The 27,788-nt window shown below is 39.8% G+C and overlaps 1 protein-coding gene across 4 annotated transcripts in view; it reads left to right on the top strand.

The window, feature by feature from the left end:
• CTNNA2 (catenin alpha 2) overlaps window positions 1–27,788 on the top strand; it is a 1,229,110-nt gene that overhangs the window by 16,221 nt on the left and 1,185,101 nt on the right. For 3 of the 4 annotated variants that reach the window (XM_029231357.1, XM_029231356.1, XM_029231354.1), the window contains exon 1: window positions 24,520–24,787. The exons of the other annotated variant lie outside the window; for it this stretch is intronic. The gene's annotated coding sequence lies outside the window, so the exon portion shown is untranslated. Of the gene's footprint in view, window positions 1–24,519; window positions 24,788–27,788 lie in introns of those variants that run through there. 4 annotated transcript variants of the gene reach the window in all.

The raw sequence follows: 27,788 nt of genomic DNA, 5'->3' as shown, positions 1-27,788 counted from the left end.
GCAGACTCCTGTGGGTGGCTCACATGCAGAGGTGAGGCTAAAACCACAGCTGAACCCCTGGGGCAGGACAACTGAGGAAGAGGAACAAAAGTATTCCCATGCAGCTGCACAAGCCACAGATTAAATCCCTGCAATCAGCTTGGTAAACCCTGCATCTGTGGAATATCTGAATGGACAGTTCCCACAAATGAAACTGGTCTAGCTCTAGCAGCTGTGGATTTTGGAGACTAGTACACACAGGAGTTGGGCCAGGTGAGAGTCGAAGCAACCCCCACAGTGACCACAGGGGAACCAGAGACAAACCTAGAGGTTTCAGAGGGCCTCTTGGGGAGGTGGAGGTTGGGGTCACTCATGGTGCGGGTAAGGACACTGACAGCTGAGACCCCAGAAAAATGTAATTGTTACTATTTTTTTTATGTTTTGTTTTGTTCTGTTGTTTTATTATTGTTTTATTTCTATTTTCATTTAATTTTGTTATTTCTATTTCTAAGTTACTTTTTTTTTGTTCTGTGTTTTTTCCTATTTTCTTTTTTCTCTTTTCTTCCCTTTGTTCTATTTTGTTTACTTCTTTTTTCCTTTGTTTTATTTGTTCTTATCTTTTTTTATCTTTTTTGTGTGTTTTCTTTGCTTTTTCCTTCAGTTTGCATTCTGCTTTTCCTTTATTTTTCATTTTATGTTTTTGTCAATTTTGTTTTTAATTGTTTGATTTCATTTTGGGGTTCTATTGTTTGTCTGATTGTTCTCTTGTTTACCCTGTTTTTGTTTTTGTTTCTTATTTTGTTTATGTGTGTGTTTCTTTTTTGTTTTTGTTTGGTTTCTGCTTTTACCTTCTGTCCGGGATTTTGGCTGTCTGGTCACTTGTTTGTTTGTTTGTTCTTAATTGTTGTTGTTGCTATTTGCATGTTTTTGTGTTCACTAATTGTCTTGAGGTTTTTTGCTTTGTTTTGTTTTGTTTGTTTGTTTTCTTCCAACTCTTTCTCTTTTTTTTTTTTCTTTGTTTTCCCCCTCTTATTGCCAAGCTGTGTGCTTTGCAGGGTCCTGGTTCCCAGGCCAGGGGTTGGACCTGAGCCTCTGGGGTGGGAGTACCGAGTCCAGGACGCTGGAATGAGAGAGAATTCTCAGTCCCAGGGAATATTAAAGAGCAAGAGCTCTCCCAGAGGTCTCCATCTCAATACAAAGACCTGGCTCCACCCAACTGCCTGTAGGCTCCAGTGTTGAACGTCCCATTCAGGGCAACAAGCACGAAAGGAACACAAACCACCCATCAGCAGACAGGCTGTCTAAAGTTATACTAAGCCCACAGACACCCCAAAACACACTACCTGATGCGGCCCTGCCCATCAGAGAGAGAAGATCCAGCTCCACCCACCAGAATGCAGGCACCAGTCCCTCCCACTAGGAAGCCTACACAACCCAGTGGACTACACTTGTCCACTGGGGGCAGACACCAGAAGCAAGAGAGACTACGATCCTGCAGACTGAGGAAAGGAGACCCCAAACACAGTAAGTTAGACAAAATGAGAAGACAGAGAAATATATTTCAAATGAAGGAGCAAGATAACAACCCATAAGACCAAATAAATGAAGACAAAAAAGGCAAGCTACCTGAAAAAGAATTTAGAGTAATAATAGTAATGATGATCCAAAATCTCAGAAATAGAATGGAGAAAATACAAGAAACGTTTAACAAGGACCTAGAAGAACTAAAGAGCAAACAAACAATGATGAACAACACAATAAATGAAACTAAAAATTCCCCAGAAGGAATCAATAGCGGAAAACTGAGGCAGAAGAACAGATCAATGACCTGGAAGATAGAATGGTGGAAATAACTGTTGCACAGCAGAATAAAGAGAAAACAATGAAAAGAATTGAGGACAGTCTCAGAGACCTCTGGAACAACATTAAATGCACCAACATTTGAATTATAGGGGTCCCAGAAGAAGAAGAGAAAGAGAAAGTGTATGAGAAAATACTTGAAGAGACTATAGTCAAAAACTTCCCTAATATAGGAAAGAAATAGTCAATCGGGTCCAGGAAGCACAGAGAGTCCCACACATGATAAACCCAAGGACGAACATGCCAAGACACATATTAATCAAACCAACAAAATTAAATACAAAGAAAAAAATATTAAAAGCAGCAAGGGAAAAGCAACAAATAACATATAAGAGAACCCCCTTAAGGTTATCAGATGATCTTTCAGCAGAAATTCTGCAGGCCAGAAGGGAGTGGAAGAATATATTTAAAGTGATGAAAGGGAAAAAACTACAACCAAGATTACTCTACCCAGCAAGGATTTGATTCAGATTTGGCAGAGAAATTAAAACTTTTACAGACAAGCAAAAGCTAAGAGAATTCAGCACCACCAAACCAGCTTGATAACAAATGCTAAAGGAACTTCTCTAGGCAGGAAACAAAAGAAAAGAAAAAGACCTAAAAAGAAAAAAACCCAAAACAATTAAGTAAAGGGCAATAGGAATATGCATATCAATAATTACCTTAAATATAAATTGATTAAAAGCTCCAGCCAAAAGAAACAGACTGGCTGGATGGATACAAAAACAAGACCCGTATATATATTGTCTACAAAAGACCCAATTCAGACCCTGGGACACATACAGACTGAAAGTGAGGGGATAGAAAAAGACATTCCATGCAAATGGAAACCAAAAGAAAGCTGGAGTAGCAATTCTCATATCAGACAAAATAGACTTTAAACTAAAGACTCACAAGAGACAGGAAGGACACTACATAATGATCAAGGGATAAATCCTAGATGAAGATGTAACAATTGTAAATATTTATGCACCCAACATAGGACCACCTCAATACATAAGGCAAATGCTAACAGCCATAAAAGGGGAAATTGACAGTAACACAACACTAGTAGGCAACTTTAACACCCCACTTTCACCAATGGACAGATTCTAGAAAATGAAAATAAATAAGACAAAATCGGGCACATTCAGGTTGCTATGGCCATAGATAACTAATAAGAACCTGCTGTATAAAAATTAATAATAATACGATAAAATTAGAAAACAAAAGGAAATAAGGAAACACAAGCTTTAAATGACACATTAGACCAGATGGACTTAATTGATATTTATAGGACATTTCATCTGAAAGTAGCAGAATACACTTTCTTGTCAAGTGCGCACAGAATATTCTCCAGGACAGATCATATCTTGGGTCACAAGTCAAGCCTCAGTAAGTTTAAGAAAATTGAAATCATACCAAGCATTTTTTCAGACCAGAATGCTATGAGATTAGAAATCAATTACAGGAAAAAATTGTAAAAAAAACATAAACACATGGAGGCTAAACAATATGCTACTAAATAATCAAGAGATCACCAAAGAAATCAAAGAAGAAATCAAAAAATACCTAGAAACAAATGACAACAAGAACACGACGACCCAAAACCTATGGGATGCAGCAAAAGCAGTTCTAAGAGGGAAGTTTATAGCAATACAATCCTACTTCAAGAAACAAGAAAAATCTCAAACAGCCTACCCTTACACCTAAAGCAACTAGAGAAAGAAGAGCAAACAAAACCCAAAGTTAGTAGAAGGAAAGAAATCTAAAGATCAGAACAGAAATAAATGAAATAGAAACAAACAAAAAACAATAGCAAAGATCAATAAAACTAAAAGCTGGTTGTTTGAGAAGATAAACAAAATTCATAAACTTTTAGCCAGACTCATCAAGAAAAAGAGGGAGAGGACTCAAATCAATAAAATTAGAAATGAAAAAGAAGTTACAATGGACACCGCAGAAATACAAAGGATGACGACAGACTACTGCAAGCAACTGTATGCCAGTAAAATGGACAACCTGGAAGAAATGGGCAAATTCTTAGAAAAGTACAACCTTCCAAGACTGAACCAGGAAGATATAGAAAATATAAAGAGACCAATCACAAGTAATAAAGTTGACACTGTGATTAAAAGTCTTCCAACAAATAAAAGTCCAGGACCAGATGGCTTCACAGGTGAATTCTATCAAACATTTAGAGAAGAGCTAACACCTACACTTCTCAAACTCTTCAAAAAATTACAGAGGGAGGAACACTCCCAGACTCCTTCTACATCACTATCACCCTGATACCAAAACCAGACAAAGATATAACATAAAAAGAAAATTACAGGCCAATATCACTGATGAACATAGACACAAAAATCCTCAACAAAATACTAGCAATGCGAATCCAACAACACGTTAAAAAGATCATACACCATGATCAAGTGGGATTTACCCCAGGGATGCAAGGATTCTTCAATATATGCAAATCAGTCAATGTGATACACCATATTAACAAATTGAAGGAGAAAAAACATATGATCATCTCAACAGATTCAGAAAAAGGTTTTGACAAAGTTCAACACCAATTTATGATAAAAACTCTCCAGAAAGTGGGCATAGAGGGAACCTACCTCAACATAATAAAGGTCATATATGACAAAACCACAGCAAACATTATTCTCAATGGTGAAAAACTAAAAGCATTTACACTAAGATCAGGAACAAGATAAGGGTGTCCACTCTCCCCACCATTATTTAATGTAGTTTTCGAAGTCCCAGCCACGGCAATCAGAGAAGAAATAGGAATAAAAGGAATCCAAATTAGCAAAGAAGAAGTAAAACTGTCACTGTTTGCAGATGACATGATACTATACATAGAAAATCATAAAAATGCCACCATAAAACTACCAGAGCTAATCAGTGAACTTAGTAAAGTCACAGGATACAAAATTAATGCCCAGAAACCTCTTGCATTCCCATACACTAACAACAAAAGATAAAAGAGAAATTAAGGAAACAGTCCCATTTACCATTGCAACAAAAAGAATAAAATACCTAGGAATAACCCTATCTAAGGAGGCAAAAGACCTGTACACAGAAAACTCTAAGATACTGAGGAAAGATATCAAAAATGGCAAAAACAGATGGAGAGATATACCATGTTCTTGGAAGAATCAATATTGTGAAAATGACTATACTACCCAAAGCAATCTAAAGATTCAGTGCAATCCCTATCAAATTACTAATGGCATTTTTCACAGAATTAGAACAAAAAGTTTTACAGTTTGTTTGGAAACACAATAGACCTCAAATAGCAAAAGCAATCTTGAGAAACAAACATGGAACCAGAGGAATCAGACTCCCTGACTTTAGACTATACTAAAAACTACAGTAATCAAGACAGTATGGGGCTTCCCTGGTGGCACAGTGGTTGAGAGTCTGCCTGCCAATGCAGGGGACACGGGTTCGTGCCTTGGTCCGGGAAGATCCCACATGCTGCGGAGTGGCTGGGCCCGTGAGCCATGGCCGCTGAGCCTGCGCATCCGGAGCCTGTGCTCCACAACGGGAGAGGCCACAACAGTGAGAGGTCCGCGTACCACACACACACACACACACACACACACACACACAAAGACAGTATGGTACTGGCACAAAAACAGAAATATAGATCAATGGAACAGGATAGAAAGCCCAGAGATAAACTCATGCACCTACGGTCACCTAATCTATTACAAAGGAGGCCAGAATATAAAATGGAGCAAAGATAGCCCCTTCAGTAAGTGGTGCTGGGGAAACTGGACAGCTACATGTAAGCGAATGAAATTAGAACATTGCCTAACACCATACACAAAAATAAACTCAAAATGGATTAAAGACCTAAATGTAAGGCTGTGCACTATAAAACTCTTACAGGAAAACAGGCAGAACATAAATCATAAATCTTTGACATAAATCACAGCAAGATTTTTTTTGACCAACCTACTAGAGTAATGGGAATAAAAATAGAAATAAACAAATGGGATCTAATTAAATGGAAAAGCTTTTGCACAGCAAAGGAAACCATAACCAAGACAAAAAGACAACCCTCAGAATGGGAGAAAATATTTGCTAACAAAGCAACTGACAAAGGATTAATCTCCAAAATATACAAACAGCTCATGAAACTCAACATCAAAAACACAAACAGCCCAGTCAAAAACTGGGAGGAAGACCTAAATAGAAACTAACATTTCTCTAAAAATGACATACAGATGGCCAAAAAACACATGAAAAGAGGCTCAGCATCACTAGTTATTAGAGAAATGCAAATCAAAACTACAATGAGGTATCACTTCACACGGGTCAGAATGGCTGTCATCAAAAAATCTACAAAAAATAAATGCTGGAGAGGTTGTGGAGAAAAGGGAACCCTCATGCATTGTTTGTGGGAATGTGAATTGATACAGCCACTATGGAGAACAGTATGGAGATTCCTTAAAAAGTAAAAATAGAACTACCATATGACCCAGCAATCCCACTACTGAGCATATACCCTGAGAAAACCATAATTCAAAAAGACACGTGCACCCCAGTGTTCATTGCAGCACTGTGTACAATAGCCAGGACATGGAAGTGACCTAAATGTCCATCAACAGAGGAGTGAATAAAGAAGATGTGGTACATATATACAATGGACTGTTACTCAGTCATAAAAATAACAAAATAATGCCATTTTGCAGCAAATAGATGGACCTAGATATTGTCATACTGAGTAAGTCAGACACAGAAAGACAAATATCATATGATATCGCTTATATGTGGAACCTAAGAAAAAATAGGAAAGATCTTTAAAGTGTATTGTTTGACTAATTTTTCATTTATTGGTGTATTACTATTTTCTCCTTTTGATTTTGGTTGAACCCATGTTAATATTATATATGTATATATTCTGTTTTTTTAAACATCTTTATTGGAGTATAATTGCTTTACAATGGTGTGTTAGTTTCTGCTTTTTTAAAATTTTTTTATTTTATTTTTTTAACATCTTTATTGGGGTATAATTGCTCCACAATGGTGCGTTAGTTTCTGCTTTATAACAAAGTGAATCAGTTATACATATACATATGTCCCTATATCTCTTCCCTCTTGCATCTCCCTCCCTCCCACCCTCCCTAGCCCACCCCTTTAGGTGGTCACAAAGCACCGAGCTGATCTTCCTGTGCTATGCGGCTGCTTCCCACTAGCTATCTATTTTACGTTCGGTTATATGTCAACATTTATAATAGGGAGATTTCTCGTAAAAATCTGGAGTTCCAGAGTTTATCACAAATCGAAAGCTCTGGCAATTTCAGCCACAGTACTGCATGGAAGGAGCCTGCCAGAGCTGAGCAGCAGCAGTTTCTTTATATGAACATGTGTTATCCTGTTCAGCACAGCCCTCAACATCTCTTTGTTTCCCCCAACACCATGGCTGGGTGTCAGTTGCTAGTTGCCACTTACCGTCTTACACATTTCTGGCTTTATTGATTCAGTTACCCCTAGGCTTTTGATGTTGTGTCCTCAGCTCTGGGTTTAACGTCTTGCTCTATTAGTTGCCACATTGATATTGACTCACTGTTCCTAGCATTTGTTCTTGCTGTTGCCATCTTCTGTATCACCAAATGGTTATTAGTTCCCTGTCCCTCCAGTTCTTTGCTCTGTACAGAATGATGTTACATCAGATGATGTCAACCAAACTTCCTTGAATTTAAAGTCCTCAATGTCTTGTAAACTCATTCACCTCAATGTCGTGAAGCTAACTTAGGCACACCCATGATTCTTCTCTTACTGAAGTGGAGTTAGGCTATGTCCCACTAGAAGGCCCCACAGTAAAAAAGAGTATTACAGTATTCCAAATGCTATTAGTCTGCCTATAGTTTCTCTCCCTTGTCTTTGGCAAAGTACCACTTTCCTTTCAGTTTCACCTCAGGAAACATCTCTTCCAGGAATTACACTCTGTAATAACCTGCATTTGCATGATATCCAATTCTTAACCTGTATATCAATATCAGGGTGAATTTGGATACAAGTAACAGAAAACCCATTCCAAACCTTCATTAAGTTTTGTATTTTTTTTTTACATTCAAAAATTGCTCTTTTTTTATTTTTTCACATCTTTATTGGAGTATAATTGCTTCACAATATTGTGACTGTTTCTGCTGTAGAACAAAGCGAATCAGTCATATGTATACATGTATCTCCATATCTCTTCCCTTTTGCAACTCCATCCCCCCCGCCCTCCCTATCCCATCTCTCTAGGCTGTCACAAAGCATTGAGTTGATCTCCCTGTTCTATGCAGCAGCTTCCCACTAGCCATCCATTTTACATTTGGTAGCATATATATTTCAATGCTACTCTCTCTCTTCTTGACTTATACAAAACTTCAGGGTGGGGCAATTTCATTCAGTGGTCCTAGATCTTGTTTTTGTTCTTTAGACCCTTAAACTATATTCCCTTTTTCTTTGACTTTGTTCTAAGTATATACTCCTCATAGTGGAAAAATAGCTGTGGCAGTTCCTGGTTTCATCTTCATCTACTGTGGTTTCCATTAGAAGAAAACTAACATTTAAAAGTTAGAAAAAAATTTCCCCCAAACATCCAACAAAACTTCACTTATTCTCATACCCTCAATTAAGACACATGACCATTTCTTTAAAAATAATTTGTAGCTAGAGGAATGCCTCACCTTTGTTATTACATCTAGGAACTTAAATCAATCACTGTGAGAAAATAGTATAAAGTACTCTTTTGGTGATGACTACCTGGGGTTTGGGATGGAGATCACAGGTATTATATGGGTAGGGATGAACACCTGAATAAAAATATTCAATTCTGTGAGAAGGGGAGACTGATAACTAGTAACACTCAGCAATATTAAACACAATCCAATGTTTTAACCACTAAACATTCGCACATATCCTTCCTCCTATATATAACACTTGCAAGAGTGTCCATGCCCAAAGAAAACAACCTGAAGATTTATCCATTCTCTTCCCTCAGATCTAGATGTAGCTTTTCATGCTGATAGTATTCACCCCAACATACTGTGGTAGTAAGGGAACTGGATGCCATTATTAAAACAAACATGATAGATGAAGGGATAAAGATGTGGGGTGTGTGTGTGTGTGTGTGTGTGTGTGTGTGTGTGTGTGTGTGTATATACATATACATATAAAATTGAATACTACTCAGCCATAAAAAAGAATAAAATCATGCCATTTGCAGCAACATCGATGGACATAGAGATTATCATACTAAGTGAAGTAAGTCAGAAAAAGAAAGAGAACTATCATATGATATCACTTACGTGTGGACTCTAAAATATGACACAAATGAACTTATCTATGAAACAGGAGCAGACTCACAGACATAGAGAACAGACTTGTAGTGCCAAGGAATGGGGGGTGGGGGAGGGATGGAATGGGAGTTTGGGATTAGCAGATGCAAACTATTATATATAGGATGGATGAACAACAAGGTCCTAGAGTATAGCACAGGGAACTATATTCAATATCCTGTAATAAACCATTATGGAAAAGAATATGAAAAAGAATCTATCTATCTATCTATATGAACCACTTTGCTGTACACCAGAAACTAACACAACATTATGAATCAATTATACTTCTATAAGATAAATTTTAAAAAATAAGTAAAAACAACAAGATATAAAACAAAATAAACCTCTGTTGAAAAAGGGGATGAGTGGGGTAAGAAACACTAGTGTCACAGGGTGATAAATAGATACCACATCCTCTTGGACAGAAATATAAACTATCTTATGACCTGCAAGAGAAGTGAGATCCTTGGTCAGCCAAACTGACAGTACCCAGTTCAAATTTTGGGATGGGTGTCCTTTGTCCATTTTACTCCCTAGTCATATTTAAAATGGCCATGAAGGGAATGTCCTTTGTAGTGATGGTGTGGTGTTTGCAGTCCAGTCCCAGGTGATTCAAGTTTGAGGATCTGAAGATTTTTCTGGGTTTAAGAAATCAAAGATTGTTTTTAGCCTGGTTTAGAATTTCTTTGGCAGTTCAGCTTGCTTGAAAAATTAACAGGTTTTGATCTTTTGTTTGCAAAAATTTTGCAAGCATGGTAACCACACACGGTAGTTTACCTGGTCAAAGTCTGACTCTGATCATTTCATTATCTTAGCAACAAGCTTCTGTGTAATGCCCATTACCTTGGAGCTGAATGGCACTTTCATCTTGGTCTCTGTCTCAGAGCAATTAAAAAAATAAAACTTAGATGAAAAGGCACCAAAACTGTCATAATTACCACAAGTTAAATTCCCCCTGCACCTTCACAATGACATGATTAACCAGCTGAAAATGATTAGCAGAATTTCCTTGCGAGAGGTCTGAGGAGTTAGGCTCATCTTATCCCAATGTCTCCCACCGTTCTGTCCTCGTAGCAAAAACCTTAGCTTGGGATTTGAAAGAGTTTGGCTTTCAGTCGATAGGAAGAAAAGAATGGTATTTTCTTCCAATCTTTCTCTTCCCTATTTTCAGAAAGTTCCCTTTAAAGTAAGCCGTATCTTTTTTGTAGACTTCACTGGAGGCTGGAAGACTAACCCAAAACAGATTGACGTCCTGACTTTTTCTTCTCAGTCACCCTATATGTCACCATTTATAAGTACATGGCCTTTTCCTAAGATAGAAGAAGTGTCATTTTAGCCAACTTTTCTATAATTGCATAGCAAATATCACCAACTTCCTAGTCCAAGAGGGGAAGATTTTCTTCATTGACCTCCTTCTACCTTGGTTCAGCACCATACACTTGTTACCAAATTTTGTGTCAGCCAGGATCACTATAGCTGCAAGTAATAGAAAACTCAAGTCAAGCTATATTAAACAACAAGAAAATAAATCATATCATGTAAGTCAAAGGTCAGAGGTAGGATGGACTTCACAAAGCCACCCCATCTTTCCTAGACTGATACAATGTCCTGCTACCTTGTATCTGTGCTTCTGAGTGGGTCCCCTAAGTCAATTATCCATTTAGTAGTCATATGGTAATCTGTTGAAAATTAAAATCGTTATGTCACTCTCCTGACCAAAACAATTCAGTTGCTTCCCATTAGAAAAAAGAACAAAATCCTTAATCCTTTCCATCACCTCAGACACTCTATGTAATAAGGTCCTTCTAGATCTCTCCAGCCCTGTCTCTTGTTGCTCTTTTCTAACTCACTCCACTCCTGCCATTCTATTCCATTTCAATATTCCTTCAATGTGACAAGTTTGTTCCTACCTTAGGACCTTGACATTTGCTGCTTCTTTCTTCTTTTAAAGTTTTTATTGACATTTGCTACTTCTTGTGCCCCAAACGATCCTACATGGAGCCTTGCAAGCATCGTTCCTTGTACTAGTGAGTGTTCTCCAGAGAAGCAGAATCAATAGAAGATATAAATATCATAAAGCATTGGCTCACACAATAATAGAGGCTGGTTAGGGCTTCCCTGGTGGTGCAGTGGTTGAGAGTCCGCCTGCCAATGCAGGGGACATGGGTTCGTGCCCAGGTCTGGGAAGATCCCACATGCCGTGGAGCGGCTGGGTCCGTGACCCATGGCCGCTGAGCCTGCGCATCCAGAGCCTGTGCTCCGCAGCGGGGGAGGCCACAACAGTGAGAGGCCCCTCCCCTCCAAAAAAAATAATAATAGAGGCTGGCAAGTCCAAAATCTGTAGTGTGGGCCAGGAGTCAACAATCTGCTGGAGAATTTCTTCCTTCTCTGAGAAGCTGGTCTTTTTATTTTATTCAGCCCTTCTTTTGATTGGATGAGGCCCCCACACATTATGAAGGGCAATCTTTTTTACTCAGAGTTCACCAATTTAAATGTTAATCTCATCCTAAAACACCCTTCATGTTGACACATAAAGTTAACCATCACACTTACATGCTGTTTCAGATCTGTTCTCATCTGTCACCTTCTCAGACAGAAATACCCTAATGCTCTTAAAAGCCTCTACCAATTCCTGCTCTCTATCTCTTTACCACACTTTACTTTTCTCCATGGCTTTTATCAACACTGGAAATTATACTACATATTTATTTGTTATGTGCTTTTCACCTGTGTCCATTTCTAGAGTATCAATATTATTCTAATTTGCCACAGTGTCTGTGGAATATAAACAGCATTTCCTATATAATAGGTGCTTGAGTTAGATTTTTAACAAACTTGAGTTAGATTTTTATATTCACATTGGGGGGGGGTGAACAAACCAATTTTTCTTACCCAGAGGAAGATGACTTATGCACAAAAATAATTGCAAGATTTTTCTACATCACATTGGCTGCATGGTCCATTGTCTCTCAGTCCCCATCTTCTCTGCTCTGAAATACTGGGGGTAGGGGTGTACAAAGTACATTCCTTGGCCTTGTTTCCTAGCTAACCTCTGGTTATATTCTTCCAATAGAGGATACTAGTGGGGCATCAGATAGTTGGAGGAATAGAGAAGCTATTGTTCTTTACTCTTGCTCTTCTTCTTGAAATGTATTTGAGCAACTGCATTCTTCCATCCATCAGCAATACAGCTTCAGCGTCAATGGCACCTCTTCCATAGTTCTAGCACAAAGTTCAGGCTCCTTTTCCATACTTGTGCTATCTAGACGTCATCCTACCAGGGAAGCAGTGAGTGTTCTTTGGGGCTCTGATTACACCATCTTATTCCTTTCATTCTCCAAGAACTAGATGAAGAAGCTGCTTTCAGCAATTACTAATCTCTGGTATACCACATCTTCATCCCCTTTTTTAGGGACAGTTATCTATGTATAAAATAGATAACGAATGAGAACCTACTATATTGCACAGGGAACCCTACTCAGTGCTCTGTGGTGACCTAAATGGGAAGGAAGTCCAAAAAAGAGGGTATATATTTATATGTATAGGTGATTCACTGTGCTGTCCAGTAGAAACTAACACAACATTGTAAAGCAACTACACTCCAATAAAAACTAAAAAAAAAAAGAATTTCTAATAAATATGTTATAATATTCCTGAATTAGACCCCAGAATTAAAGTCTATTATCTGAAATCATCAGAGTGCTTTCTGTTTATTCAGGTTCCAGGAAACAGACTTCAAAGATGGGATTCTTGGGTTAGGTACATTAACTAGCTGGAATATAGTGATGATCTTACCACCAGTGGAAAACCGGTTACTGGTAATTCATGACATGCAAAGGCATCTCATTTACCAAACTCTTATCTGTTGTTGCTTTAGATGATAGGCCTACTGAAGACAAAGCTCTGGGAAACAAAGTGATTAATACATTTGACCACTATAGTGGTAATGATGACAAAACCTGTGGGGCAAGGCTTTTTTGAGACTGCCCTTGATTGCTTATAGAGAGAAATTGACAAGCCCAGGACTTTTATCTCTTAGTTCAAGGCAGGCCAGAGACTCACAGAGGTTTTTTTGTGTTCTTAAAACAATGTCTCATTTATTGCAGCTGTAGGAGAGATCCTAAATCTCATCCCATATCTAAAAGTGAAAATTCCAGAGCTACGATGTAAGTTGAATTCATTGCCTCACTATGTATCTTACGTGAACTTTTGAGCATTTATTGGGAAAGAATGGATATCTGGTTAGACATGGATGAAACTGAGGACCTTAAACTGGCAAATCTCTTTGAACGTCCATTGATAGTAGAAATAATCTCCCATATCAAAGGCTATTAGTCTTTTTCTCTTTGGAGACCCTGTAATAACCTCCTATAAGGAAGTTGTTTTGCAAGTGGATGCCTCTTGATAAGACTGATCTCCACCATGCCTCATTGCCTTCAGACCTACGACTTGAGTCAGACTTTGGCATATGTTAGGAGGCAAGAGCAAAATCTATCTAGGGGGACATGACATATACAAAAAGGAATTGTAAGATTATTATTTTTTATTCATATTAGCTTAAATTTGCGGTATATGTGTGGGAAATGATTCTAAGTATTTTGGAACAAACGGCAATTTACAGAGATTCTGTATCCAACGTGCTATCTAAGCAGATAGGAGTGGTTCAGCTGTGAACACATCAGACTCTAATGTGACCTACAGTTAATGAAGTTCAGAATCTACAACTTCCCTGACATAATGAAGAAATATTCCAAGGCTTAGGGAAGTAGAAGTAACAGAGTGTATCTCTTATTTGTAACTCGGCCACCCCCTAATATGTTCTTATATGAGTCCAGAGAACACTCCATTAAAGACATTTGTAAAGTACATTAGTGAGAGAAGTAAAACAATCCACAAAAACTCTGTGATTCAGGGGGTGGATATGGGTATAGATGGAACAAGATTGACTATGAACTGATAATTATTGAAGCTGAATGATAAATAGTCATGGATTAATTATACTCTTCCTCTTCTTTTACATATTTTTGGACTTATCCATAATAAAATTAAAGAAAATGAGTTTTTTGGTGGCTATCTTTTGTTCTCTGAGTATGACATTGCAAGAGGCCAATTTTGAAATAGGCTCCCTGATTTCAGTGGAAACAATGGGATCCCTGAATGGCAGAAGCCAAGTGACAGTGCTTAACTCCTAGACAAAAAGTGTACATGATGGCCTGGTCTGTGGATGTCACCCAGCCACCAGTTTTCTAGCCTATCCAATGCTTTTTCAATGAGCTCGTTTGCAACGTAGCACAGGTGTTCTCCAAGGGCTCAACAATATGGTCCTTCTTTACAAAGATATATATATATATATTTTTTAATTTTTGGCTGCGTTGGGTCTTCGTTGCTGCACGCGGGCTTTTCTCTGGTTGTGGCGAGTGGGGGCTACTCCTCATTGTGGTGCGCGGGCTTCTCATTGCTGTGGCTTCTCTTGTTGTGGAGCACAGGCTCTAGGCATGCGGGCTTCAGTAGTTGTGGTGCACAGGCTCAGTAGTTGTGACACACGGGCTTAGTCGCTCCACGGCATGTGGGATCTCCTCGGAGCAGGGCTCGAACCCGTGTCCCCTGCATTGGCAGGCGGATTCGTAACCACTACGCCACTAGGGAGGCCCTACAAAGATATTTGACTACCATCCTTGCTGAGTGTACAGGAGCTACAGGGTCAAGCTTAAGACCCTGATATGGCACCATTCCTTGTGGAGACCTGCCAACTACCTGGTATCAGATTGATTGCTTTGGACTTCTTCCAGCTAGAAATGGTAAATGACTTTGTCCTCAGGGGAACTGAAACTTATTCTGGATGCTGGATCTGCTTTTCCTGCTTCCAATGCCTCTTTCAGCACCAATATCAGGAGACTTTTAGAGTGCTCTGTTCACCATCAAGATATTCCATACAATATTGCTTCTGACTGAAGAACTTATTACAAAGCAAAAGGCGGGCAGCTATGGGCTCATACAATTCACTGATCTTACCATATACTCTTGGCCCAGAAGCAGATGCCTTAACAGAGACATAGAATGTCTTCCTGGTTTATTAGATACAGTGCCAGCTGAGAGACATGAATTTTAAAATTCGGAGTATTTTCCTACATCATATAGTACCAGCTTCTATTAGATACCACACATGAAATTGTTTTACTCTTAATCCATTCATTAAGAAGAGAAGTGGACCTCAATAATTTTTCCCTGTACACACAACTTCGAGATCTGTTGGTTGAGTGGTCTTATTTCCATAATGAAAACTGTCTTAACCAGGAGACATAATGCTTTCAAGGAAATGGAAGTTACGTCTGCCACTTGATTATTTTGGGCTTCTTATTCCACTGAAACAACAGACAAATACTGGGCTACTGTGATTTATGGAGTGCTTACCAAGGAGAAGTTGGGTTACTCCTCCATAGAGGAGACAGTCAGATTATGTCTGGAGCCAAGGAGGTTTTCCCAGAGTGGATCTTAGTACTTTAATGTTCAGTTGAAAAATTAATGGAAGTCTATACAACCCAAAGAGACAGCTCCACCTAAAACTCACACCCTCAGGAATGAAAATTTGGCTTACCTTCATCTGGTAAAGAACCATATTAGCTGAGATCCTGGCTGCAGGCAAAGTAAACATGGAATGGGTAGTAAATAAAGGAAGTTATTCGTATGTGAGTTCTAGAGCATGGCGTATATGTGTATAGTTTTAAATGTTAACTAATTTCCTTATTTTCTCTTTTTTAATGTATGGAATAATGACAGTGTCTAAGTTACTTCATTTTCTCTCATTCACTCAATCTTTCCAACACCTGTGTAAATCAATTCCCTGTATTAAATCCTTTTTTGTTTGAGCTATCTGTAGTGGTCTATCTTTTCCTTCCTATACCTAAAAAGATGGTGTCATTTCCTTACTTTATACCCATATGCCATTTAAATCCAAACAAAAGTAGATATTTTTTCTATTAGCTCTCTTGAAAAGAAAGTTATTTCTTGGAAGCCACTGAAAACTTTTTTATCCCATTTGTGCATATTCCATCATATGTTAATTCCTAAATCAACTTCTCTGGCCAGGGAATGAAATGGGACATTGAGCTTAGTCCTGAACTTTTGAACTAATGCCTGTGACAAGGTCAGTGGGATTTCCCCCTAGATCAGGCCTGGTCTTGGAGCCAGAGGTGAGGTTAACCTCAGCCTAAAGCACCTGGGCTGCATGATGGAGAGGTATAGAGCTGTTAGAATGGAAACAGAGTGGAATGGATACTAGGTAAGCAATAAACAATGTGCTCTGTAGCCCTCATTGCATTAAACTGCACTTCTTTGTCAGTTTGCTTCATTATACTTTGAGGTCATTGATGGCACAAACTCTGTCTTTTATCTAAATAATTTACATTGAGAATTTTGACTGTCAATAGGCAAATGTCAAAAGTTTCTTGAATGGATGAATAAATCAATGTGCCAAGGCTTCCGAATATTTGTTCTTAACAAGGATGAGTTTGAACTTTTAGTTAGAACATTATATATAATACTATACAATGCAAACAGGCACTTGGGACAATAGTATTTGTAGAATTGGAGATCTGCTTGTTCACTGGCCTTTATATTTCTGATTATCAGAGAATATTTTCAAACAAAATACTAGAGGAAAGGCACGTGTGCATGGGTGAGTGCATTTGTATGTAGAATAAGGACTGTAGACATTTCTCAGGTAGTATAAAACTTCTGTTTGATGGAGTATTCATTGTTTTATTTTTTAAATTCCTAAAGCTCCTTCATAACATGTTTTGGTGCATGTGTTAAGTTAAAAAAGAAATGAATCTGCTTCAGCCATCTCAGAGCTGAACTAAGAACTTAGTGTTTTGAATTGTAAGAAGGAGTTATTTTTCTTCCATCAGTGGGAAGGTAGTAGAGCGCTGTGAAGAGTAGTGTGGACTCTGGAGCCAGACTGTATAGATTAAAAGCTCACCTCCACCACCCACCACCCTATCACCTGGTGTAAGAATTAACACCCAGAGCCTTAAACATATGAGGCACCTTTCATGTTTTAGTTGGGGCAACCCTTATTAAAACACCTTGTGTTTCAGATTCCTCATTGTAAAAATGTGGATAATATTAGTGATCTCCTCATAAGTCAATATGTGGAAAATTCTTAATAAGTCCTTAGCACTAGCATATTCTGTAAATGATATCTATCATTATCACCATGCATCATCAAATCACATTTGAAACTCAAAAGTGGTAGAGAGAAGTAAGTCAGAAAATCCTGTCCCAACACATTTTCCCCTGTAGTAATCAGGATTGTCCACCAAACATTTCAGCTTCCTTGTATTTCCAGGCTCATGGCAGTTTTGCACTCCAAAGTTCCTTGTGGTTATGTGGGCTGTGTGACTAGTTTGGATCCAATACACAAGTTATTCCTGGACCAGAACAATTAATTGCTTTATTTCCCTCTGTAACGATGATGGATTAGAATCTCGGTAGTGGCTGTGCAGTTAGCGTGGGTCTCAGAAAGAGAATTATATAAAACAGAGCTAACACGTGACCCTCTGAGATCTTGGGGTTACTTGTTACCTCAGCATAACCTAGTCCAGATGATTCATACAGGAATTGACTAGTTCTATGATTATGGGAGAAAAAACACTTTGAGTCTCAGTTTCTCCATCTGCAAAATAAGGAAGCCACAGATGAAGGATTATCAGTAAAGACTCTTTGAGTTCTATAATAATAAGAATAATAATGGCAGTGAGGCTCAGATATTTTACAAATCAAGAAGAACAGAAATAAGCTCATTAATAAGCTGTGAGAATCAAAGAACAGCAGAGTGAGGCAAAATCTAAGGTCAGCTCTTCCCAAAGCATGTTTCCTAGAACACTCATTGCAAGAGATACTTTGCGACAGAGGGTTCCCTGATCAAATAAATATAGGAAACACTACATATGATAGCTTTCTCTTAAATAACTTTCATGCACATTATGACATTCTAAGGATTCATGAAGGAAAGCTTTAAAATGCATTTCACCCAGCATTTACCAATTAAATTTCATGGTGGAGATCACTTTTAAAATAATTTCACAGTGCTGGACTGGGCAGCTGTACTTTTGGTTTACGCAGTATGCTTTCCCATGCCGTTCCTCAAAGTCTTTTTGGTAATTGTTCCTTCTGCATGTGGTCACAAGCGTGGGCAAATGAATGAGAGTATCTCATTCCTCTGGTCATAGTAATTGGTTCATAGATGAACACAGGCCTTTGCAAAACCAATCAGAGCCTTCACAGTGATTAATATTTTTGATGACCACCTGCATCTAGCTGAAACTTACTGAGACATACTTTAGGCTTTTCAGCTATGTGAGCCAAAATTCCCCTTTTAGTCAAACTAATTTAAGTTGGATTGCAGTCATTTGCTATTGAAAGAATTCAGACTGGAACTATTCTTCCTTAGAACAGAGTTTAGAAAAATGCTCTTCCAGGATAACCATTGAGAGTAAAATGATAAAATCTGGACATTGTTAAGGAGTTGCCCCATCTTCCTCTAAGGGATCCTGGGTCTATTAGGGAGCCTGAAGATGGGAGTGACATATTTAGTTTGAGAAGACATATTACTGGTTATTTTTTTCCTTTGAAAAGATAAAAGATATTTCCTTTTTTCTTTAAAAATAAATTTATTTATTTATTTTTGGCTGCATTGGGTCTTCGTTGCTGCATGCAGGCTTTTTCTAGTTGCGGCGACTGGGGGCTACTCCTCGCTGCCGTGCTCAGGCTTCTCATTGCGGTGGCTTCTCGTGTTGTGGAGCACGGGCTCTAGGTGCACGGGCTTCATTAGTTGTGGCTCGCGGGCTCTAGAGCACAGGCTCAGTAGTTGTGGTGCATGGGCTTAGTTGCTCCGCAGCGTGTAGGACCAGGGCTCGAACCTGTGTCCCCTGCATTGGCAGGCAGATTCTTAACCACTGCGCCACCATGGAAGCTCCGATATTTCCTTTTATTTGGAAATAAAAAATTATGGAAACAAATCCAAAGTGGTCAAAATATAACAAGGAATAATCTTATTTTAATGTCTGATTCATTTCCTCATTCATATTAGAAATATTAATTAAAGAAAGAGCAATTTATGGACAATTTATTTCTCACAACAAAGTCAGGAGCACAGATAAAAATGGTCACTGTTTTACAGATTGTGGAACTAAGTCTGATTGACATTAAGTAACTTGCCCTAGAATACGGTAATGCTGGAATTTAAAAGCACTCATAAATGCCATCCAATGAAGTTGTTTTTTTTTCCGAATACGATAATTGATATAAAATCTCTCTGTATTAGTCTTCTATCACTGCCTTAACAAATTCCCCCAGATTTAATGGCTTAAAACAAATTTATCTCACAGTTCTGTGGTTCAGAAATCTTATGGGCTACACTGGTTTCTCTGCTTAGAGCCTTACAAGAATAGTATCAAAGTGTTGGCAGGCCTATGTTCCTTTCTGGAGGCCCTGGTGAACAATTCATTTCTGAGCTCTTTCAAGTTGTTGGCAAAGTTCATTTCTGTGTGGTTGTAGGACTGAGGTCTGTTTCCTTGCTGGCTGTTGGCCAGGGGTTATTCTCAGCTTCTAGAGGCTGCCCTCATTCCCTGGTTTAAGGTTCCCTTCAAATTCAGCAAAGCCGTTCAAGTCACTATCACACTTGGAATCTCTCTGACTCTTCTTCTGCCTCATCTCTCTGATACACCTCTTGACTCTAGCCAAGAGCTCATGTGATTGTATTCAACCCATCCATATAATCCTGGAAATTCTCCCATTCTCAAATTTCATAATCTTAATCACATCTTCAAAGTTCCTTTTGCCATGTAATGTAATGTATTCACAGGTTCAAGGAATTGGTGCATGGAAATCTTCAGGGGCCCATTATTCTGCCTACCACAATCTATCTATATAACATTGCAGCTGAAAAGTTTCAAAATGCAAAAGAAAGAAATTTTATGTATGTGATTCCTAAAACACCCATTGTACTTATTTGCAAACATTAAAACAGCATATACACACACACTAGGGATATGAATGATAAATATGCTTGACAAAGGGAAGTTAGAGCTGATAGGCAGTAAACAAGAATTATAAAACAAGATATTTAGTGATTTTTTTTTTTTTTTTTTTTTTTTTGCGGTACGCGGGCCTCTCACTGTTGTGGCCTCTCCCCTTGCGGAGCACAGGCTCCGGATGCGCAGGCTCAGCGGCCATAGCTTACGGGCCTAGCCGCTCCGCGGCATGTGGGATCTTCCCGGACCGGGGCACAAACCCATGTCCCCTGCATCGGCAGGTGGACTCTCAACCACTGTGCCACCAGGGAAGCCCTAGTGATTTTTTTAAAGTAATGAATGGAGTACATAAAAACAAAAGTGAGAGTTTCATCGGCTAATATTTTTTAGACAATACAAGAAATCTGTAGCAAGGTTTGTGAGAACAAGATGAAACATATAAGAAGTCCTGGGGTACTCATACATACGCAAAAATACCATGACAAGTTCTGACATATTTAGGAGGTTATTAAAAAGTAAAATTTCTATATTATTTTTATTCATAATTGACAAAAGCTGGAAGCATCCAAGATGTCCTTTAGTAGGTGAATGGATTAACAAACTGGAACATCCAGACTATGGAATATTATTATTCAGCACTAAAAAGAATATTACTAAGTGAAAGAAGCCAATCTGAAAGTCTACATGCTGTATGATTCCCACTATATGTCATTCTGGAAAAGGGAAAACTATGTATACAGCAAAAAGATCAGAGGTCACCAGGGGTTGGGGGAAGGAAGAATGAATAAGCAGAGTACAGAAGATTTTTAGAGTAGTGAAATGATTGTGTATGAAACAGTGGTGGATACGTGTCATTTATACGTTTGTCAAAACCGATAGAAAGTTCAGCAAGGGTGAATCTTAGTGTAAACTACGGACTTTGAGTGATAGCTATGTGTCAGTGTAGGTTCATAGGTTTTAACAAATGTAACACTAGCGAGGTGTCAGTAGTGGGGAGATGTTTTGCGTGGGTGGTTGCAGGAGGTATATATGGATACTCTTTGTATTCCCTGCTCAATTTTGCTGTGCATCTAAAACTGCTATAAAATATAAAGTCTAAGGGAAGGGGATGGTGGGATGAATTGGGAGGTTAGTTTTGACATAAATACACTACCATGTGTAAAATCGACAGTGAATAGGAACCTGTGGTATAGCACAGGGAGCTCAGCTCAGTGCTCTGCGATGACCTAGGTGGGTGGGATGGGGGTGGGTGGGAGGGAGGTCCAAGAAGGAAGGGATATATGTATACATATAGCTGATTCACTTCGTTGTACAGTAGAAACTAACACAACATTGTAAAACAATTATACTCCAATTAAAAAAAAAAGAATATCTCAGGAGGATTTGACAGAGATATTTCAGGAGCTGACAGACTGAATGAGGGTCCCAGTGTGTAGGGACCTGATATTTAAATGTGTAAGCACTAGGGATCATTTTACTTAGGATTTGCCAGTATTGGTTTGGAGACTATTCTAAAAATCTAGATGTCATATCACTGCAGGTAAAACAGTATTTTAGTTACATACAGTATGTTTTTCCATTTGTACACAATAATGCACTTTAAACAGTACTCTTTTTGTTTGTTATTTGGCTTGGCATAAATATTTAATATGAATGGGGGAAGGGAAAAACTGCTTGTTTTTCTTAGGGCTGTATATGTTTATGTCATCGAAATGAAGGACAATACTTAAATCGAGAAAACTGAAAACAGCCAGACTCACAAGCAGTCTCAAAACAAAAGAAATAAAGTTCTAACATTTCCTCTTGGTTTAGAATGGGGACAAATAAAATGATAGCTTTTCAGTATCAAATGATAGCCATTATTTATACAAGGATGTTTAGACTGTTATCTGAGAGAAATAAATATAGCTAAAATAATACTCAATTTGGATGTTTCCATGAAGTAGGTTGGGGTTGGAGTTTCCCCTTCATTCAAAATATAAAAGAGTTAGCAAAGTTTTTGGAGGCAGAGAACAAAAATTTCAGCTGTCATTTGCCTGCTGGTGACTTAAACACATTGCCTGAGTAATTTCTTATCATTATCTGACTGACAGACAACAGTCTGGTGCATTCTGAAGGAAGAGTAAGGGGACCAGGGGTCTGAGAAATAAGGGATGGCTTTTATGCCATTATTTTTACTAACTCTAATTTAAAGCAATTTCATGGACAAAAACTCTGTAAATATTTTGCAAATGACTTTTAAATTTGTCTCAATAATATCTAATAGTTTTGAAAGTCACTACAAGACAAAAGCGAGGGACATCTGATTTTGACAAGACAGCACTTGGTCTACATTAGGTTTTTTTTTTGTTTTCCTCCTGTCTGCTGCCAATTAAAACATAGAATTATAAATTTAAGCTTAATTTAAAGCAACACACAAAGCTATAAATGAATGCTCTCAACATTAAAGAGAGGTCTGATAAGTCTTTGGCCTGTATTTTTTGGTTTATCCCCTACCAGCTGGACTAGAGAATGAAAAATCAGAGTAACAACGACAAAACATCCTTGAGAGATTATTCTACCTCATTTAACTGGAACTACTTTTCCCCTTTCCACATTCTTGGACCATTTGAAGTCAGAGGTGTCCTCTGACTCCAGGAAGATACTGTATAGTAGTAGCATGAAGTATCCCTATTTTTATTCAAGCACCTCCCTCTCTAAACTATCCCCCTCTTACCACTTTAGGGCCTTGTGGTGCCTCCCTAAATCTTACCCATTCTTTACTCAAAGTCTGTCTGGGTCCACTTGCTTTCTACTTGTTCCCGTCCACGGTATGCTTTTCTCTTTTTCTACTCTGTCCCTATCTTTTGTCACAAATCATTTGGTACTCGGCATATACTTCCTGAAGCACACTCTGTACCTTCTTAGCGTCTTTCTCCTGAATCCATAGGCTGAGCCTAAGGATAAAGCTTGGTGGGAGGAGCATGCGACAGCACTGTCCATGGTCCTGAAACATCGTTCTAGGCTAAGGGATTTTTTTTCTTAACCCTACATCTGGTGATTCCTGTCCATATTCTCTCAGGGATTTTTAATTTGGCACAGTGGTGGTGTCACTAAAAAAGAAAGGCAAAAAGATATTAGGTGGGAAAGATAGATGAATGGACAGAGATAGAGGTCTAAAGTCATTGACTGGAGAGAATAAGTCACATGGGTTTCACACAATCTTAAAACAATTGCAGCAGATACCAGCTTGGGAATGAAGGAGGGATGTAACATAGCTGATGTTGCCAGTGAAGAAGGAGTGGAAAAAATGCGTGCGCCATGTGATATAAATCCGTGCAACTGTTGGCATGAACAAACACACTGATGCTTGTAGGCGAGGCCAGTTTGCATCATGTGAATGCAGTATCACTTGTGTCATACCAAACTGCCATAGGTTTGTTTGTCTCTATTTTTCTCTCTTGATTTAAAAAGTCACTTGGCACTGTGGCAGAACAAAGGTAAGTGTAACTTACCTTTCGTATTTGATAAAGCTGTGCACCTTTTTCGGTTCTAGCACTTCTGTAACAGTTAATTCCACCACCATCAACCCCCAGTTGATGGTGGTAGGCAGAGCACTTGCTCCCTGAAATCTCTGTGTAAGTTCCTCAAAGTATAACCTCCGCGAGGACAAACACCGTATACTAAACATTTTTGGACATCTCAACATGCCTAAGTAGAGTGCCTAGTACAAATTAAGGGCTCAGTAATATTCTTTGAATCGATAAAAGAACCACAATGCCCTCTACAGAGACAGCACTCAATAAAGGCATGTGATTTGTTTTAACACTTCCATCCTCTCCTAGTCCCTTTTAAAGTCCAATCCTCTTTCTCTTGGTCCTCCAGATCCCAACAAACCTCCCTCCTACGTCAGTCACTACCTTCGCTGCGCTGGGGCCCTGCCCTTCTCCTGCCACGCGCCCTCTCGGGCTCTCCCTTTCATCCTGCTCGGCAACCCTCGTCCCCTTCTCCCCCAGGACCTCTCCCGCACTGGGTGTCTGTCACTGGTCCTCGGGCGGCTCACCGCGTCCCCCGCCCAGGGGTAACGCGGTTGTCATGGACACGGCACCTGCGCCCTTCGGCAGTGCCCCTTCGCCACCGTCCCCTCCCCCCACCTGCGGCGCGGCCCGCCTCGCCTCCCCAGCTCCTCCCCGCCCCACCGGCGCTCCCCAGGCCGCGCGCGCAGGTGGCCCCCACCCCGTGCCTTCTCCAGCCCCGCGGAGCGAAGAGCCGCGGGAGCCGGGAGGCCGCGAGGGCGCGCGAGAGAGCAAGCGGCCGCGCCTGCGCACTGGCCTCTTCCCCTAGCGGCGATCTGGGCCGCTGCCGCTCGCGCTTGGGCAGGACGAGGGGCGGGAGGGGGGAGCGGCTTCGCTTCCAGCCCCGAGTGAGGCGGAGACCCGGGCTGGCGGGCGGAGCAGGAGGCAGCGCACCTCGGCCAGAGGCGGCTGCAGCAGCTGCTGCCCTCTTCCCCGCCGCCGCCTCTCCGGTGCCTTCTGTGATTACCCCTCCAGTTGCTGGGAACGGGCGAGAAAGAGGAGGAGGGCGAGAAACTCCCACCGACCCACAGAGGTGAGTCCCGGGCAGAGCATTCTCCATCCTTTCCTGCCTCCCTCCCTCCCTATCTCCCTCCCATCCTCTCCATCCTCCCCTCCCTCCCAGCTCCCCAGCCCTCCCGCCCTCATCCTTCCCAACATCCCTCTCTCCTCTCCCCTCCTTTCTCCCTTCCAGCCTTTCTTTCATCCCTTTCTTCCTCTCTCCCAGCCCCACTTCCTTCCCACCCTTTCATTCTTCCCTGTCTTCCTTGCAGCCACTCGCCCTAGAGCGCAGCTCTGCCTCCCTTTCCGTTTGATCCCATCTCTTTTTTTCCCCTTTCTTCACCCCTTCCACGGTGGGAGATCCCTTGCCTGGCACAACTGTCCGGATTCAGGGGCTTCCAAAAAATTGGGTACATATACTGAGAGACACACTCTTGCACAGTGGATGCCCTGTGGATTTCAGTGTTATTTGGGTTAAGGGTCAAGTTGGATAGAGTACTGGGAACTGGAAGGCGAAGAGGGTCGGTCGAGGAGGAATCTATGGATTTTTGCTGTATTAGGGTGGGGGTGGGGAGGGTTGTCACTTAGACATGTTGCCAACAACCCCCGACTCCCCTCTGTAGCAGTTTATTTTTTCTTCTGGGAATTACATATTCCCAGTGTGTGCCTCACTAATTTAAAATCCAGCTTTCCCGGCTTTGATTGTCTCTGTGTGAGAAGCCACAAGGAGGGAAGAAGAGAGAGAAAGAGAACAAGAGAGGAAGAGGGGAGGGGAGGGGAGAGGGAGGGTGGTGACAGTGGATGCTTGTATCCTTTTCCCCTAGGCCTCTTTGGGTTGATATTTTCAAACCACCCGCCTAATATTTGCCTTGGAATTGAACCCTTGTGTCCTTGGTTCTGTCACTATCTATACTTCAGAGGCAGAAACTCTCTAAACTTTAATGTGTGTGCACCACAGCATTATTTGTGGAATGTTTTGGTCAGCATACAAAACACTAGGCTAGATTGATTTGGGAAAACAGGGAGCAGAAGAGTGGAAGAGATGCACTTTCGTTCATCATGAGTTAACTTCTAAAGGAGGACAATGGACAGTTTGGAGTAATGAGGTTATACTCCACAGGCTTAGAAATATACCATTTTGATAGCATTAGCTGCATTATACCTTTAGCAGGTATCCTTACCCTTTTTCATCTACATTACAAAAATTGTGAAGATGTTGGAAACATACTGTGTGATTTTGTCTGTGTTTACACCAGTGGAAAAGTTAAATTAGCTCTGGGACCATCATTAACAATTTAAAATTTCAGTTGGTTTTGCACCACTTGTTTTCACCAAATGATATATTTTACTTTGCTTTCTTTAGCTTACACTCCGATGCCTTCTATTACGTATATTAGTAGTGATTTGGCAATGTTCCTTTTTGCAGGCATTGTTGCTGAAAAGTTTATTCATACATGGCGGGACAGCCCTGTCTCAGAATTTTTAGTGTATTCATCATTTCAGAAAGGTCCAACAAACAGTATAACTCAGAAATGGAATATTTAGAAGCCTGCATTTTGTTCTATCTATACTCTCTTTAAACAATAAAAAGTAAAAAATATAAAAACCCCTTAATATCTATAAATAGCTATGTTTTATGCTTGATGAGTATCTGGGGAGGGACTGAAATTAATGGTGGATTCATTGAAGCTGCCAGTAAGAAACTATGCTGTGGAGCAAACTACTGATTTTTTTTTTCTTTTCATTTAAGTTATTATATGCCAGTAGTGCAATATGCACTTTCACGTTTTATGGCAGTGTAAAGTAGGAGTTGAGATGAAGTGAATTACCTTCCAAAGTGATTGAGTGCTGATTTGATGAAAAACTGACACAGTTAATCGTCTGCATCCGTTTGGGGGAAGTGTGTGATATTAGGAATGATGGATCTACCCCCTGCCCCAACTCCCCTTGATAGGAATGCAATTCCATAAATGGCTTGGCTGACTGAAGGCATATGGCTTGGTCGAATTGTCAGTGTTACCAACATTATAATGCAGAATTGCCATCAACCCTGTCCATATTTGAGTGGTTACGTTACTTAATAGCAGACACAGTTGTAGGTAGGAGTGTTTTGTTGTTGTTGTTCATTTCCCTGGAATGCCATGAAGCTAGTGAAAGACCTTAATAGTAATTATATATGAATACAATAAGTTAGTTTTATCCTAATGTACTTTCACGTGACTTTTCCCCTTCCAGCATCTCTCCTGTTCTTTCTTTGTGGAGCTTCATGGTTGTGAGTGGGGGGAAGAGGCAGCCCCTCAGTCAGCCCTGCTGTTTCTTGATTGCGGTTTTGCTATACAGAGTGATGTGGGTGTATGCCTCTGTTTTTAACACTGTGCTTACTCTGGAAACAAAGATACTGTTTATTTGTCTACTTTGTAAACATTCATCTACTTAGTGAAAACAAAATTTATAAGGTTATTAACAAATAGAAAACATTTGTTTACAGCAAGATTTTGAGAGAGAGTTGAGTTAAAGTGAATAAAATATGAAACAGAAGAAGAACTGGCGTCTTCAAAAAGCAGCCTGCTACTCTGATCATTATTCAGTTTACAGATAAAGACCAACTTCCTCTGAAGAATTTAATTTCTGGAGGTTTCTGCCTTTGGTTCACTGGACTGTTAAGAATGTATGGTACAGAAAAAGACCCAGTACAACATCTTGTAGAACCTGTAGGAAATATTCTGGAACATTCTCTGTGCCTTTCTCAGAGTTCTTAAAACCTGCTCAACCCTCAGCTAGGTATATGCACTATTCAAAAGATGCCAAAAGACACTCTCTTTAACCTTAGCTTACAGCCTAGTTGAGGAGAACAGGCATTTGTGTGAGGTCATATTTCACAGTGGCAAAGAACAAGATCTTTGGAGAGAGCTTTCAATTTTAGCGCATGCTCTACTTAAGTAGTAGAGTGTTGTGCCCTTTCGTAGTGTTTAAGTCTTTCTCCTCATTTACAAAATGGGAATTATGGTAGACCCTGATTCTTAGGATTGCTTTAA

Source organism: Monodon monoceros, unplaced genomic scaffold (genome assembly GCF_005190385.1).
Source record: "Monodon monoceros isolate NGI ecotype Baffin Bay Population unplaced genomic scaffold, NGI_Narwhal_1 Super_Scaffold_19, whole genome shotgun sequence".
NCBI lineage: Eukaryota > Metazoa > Chordata > Mammalia > Artiodactyla > Monodontidae > Monodon > Monodon monoceros.
Note: the sequence above shows the minus strand (reverse complement) of the source record. Positions and strands in the feature narration are given on the sequence as shown.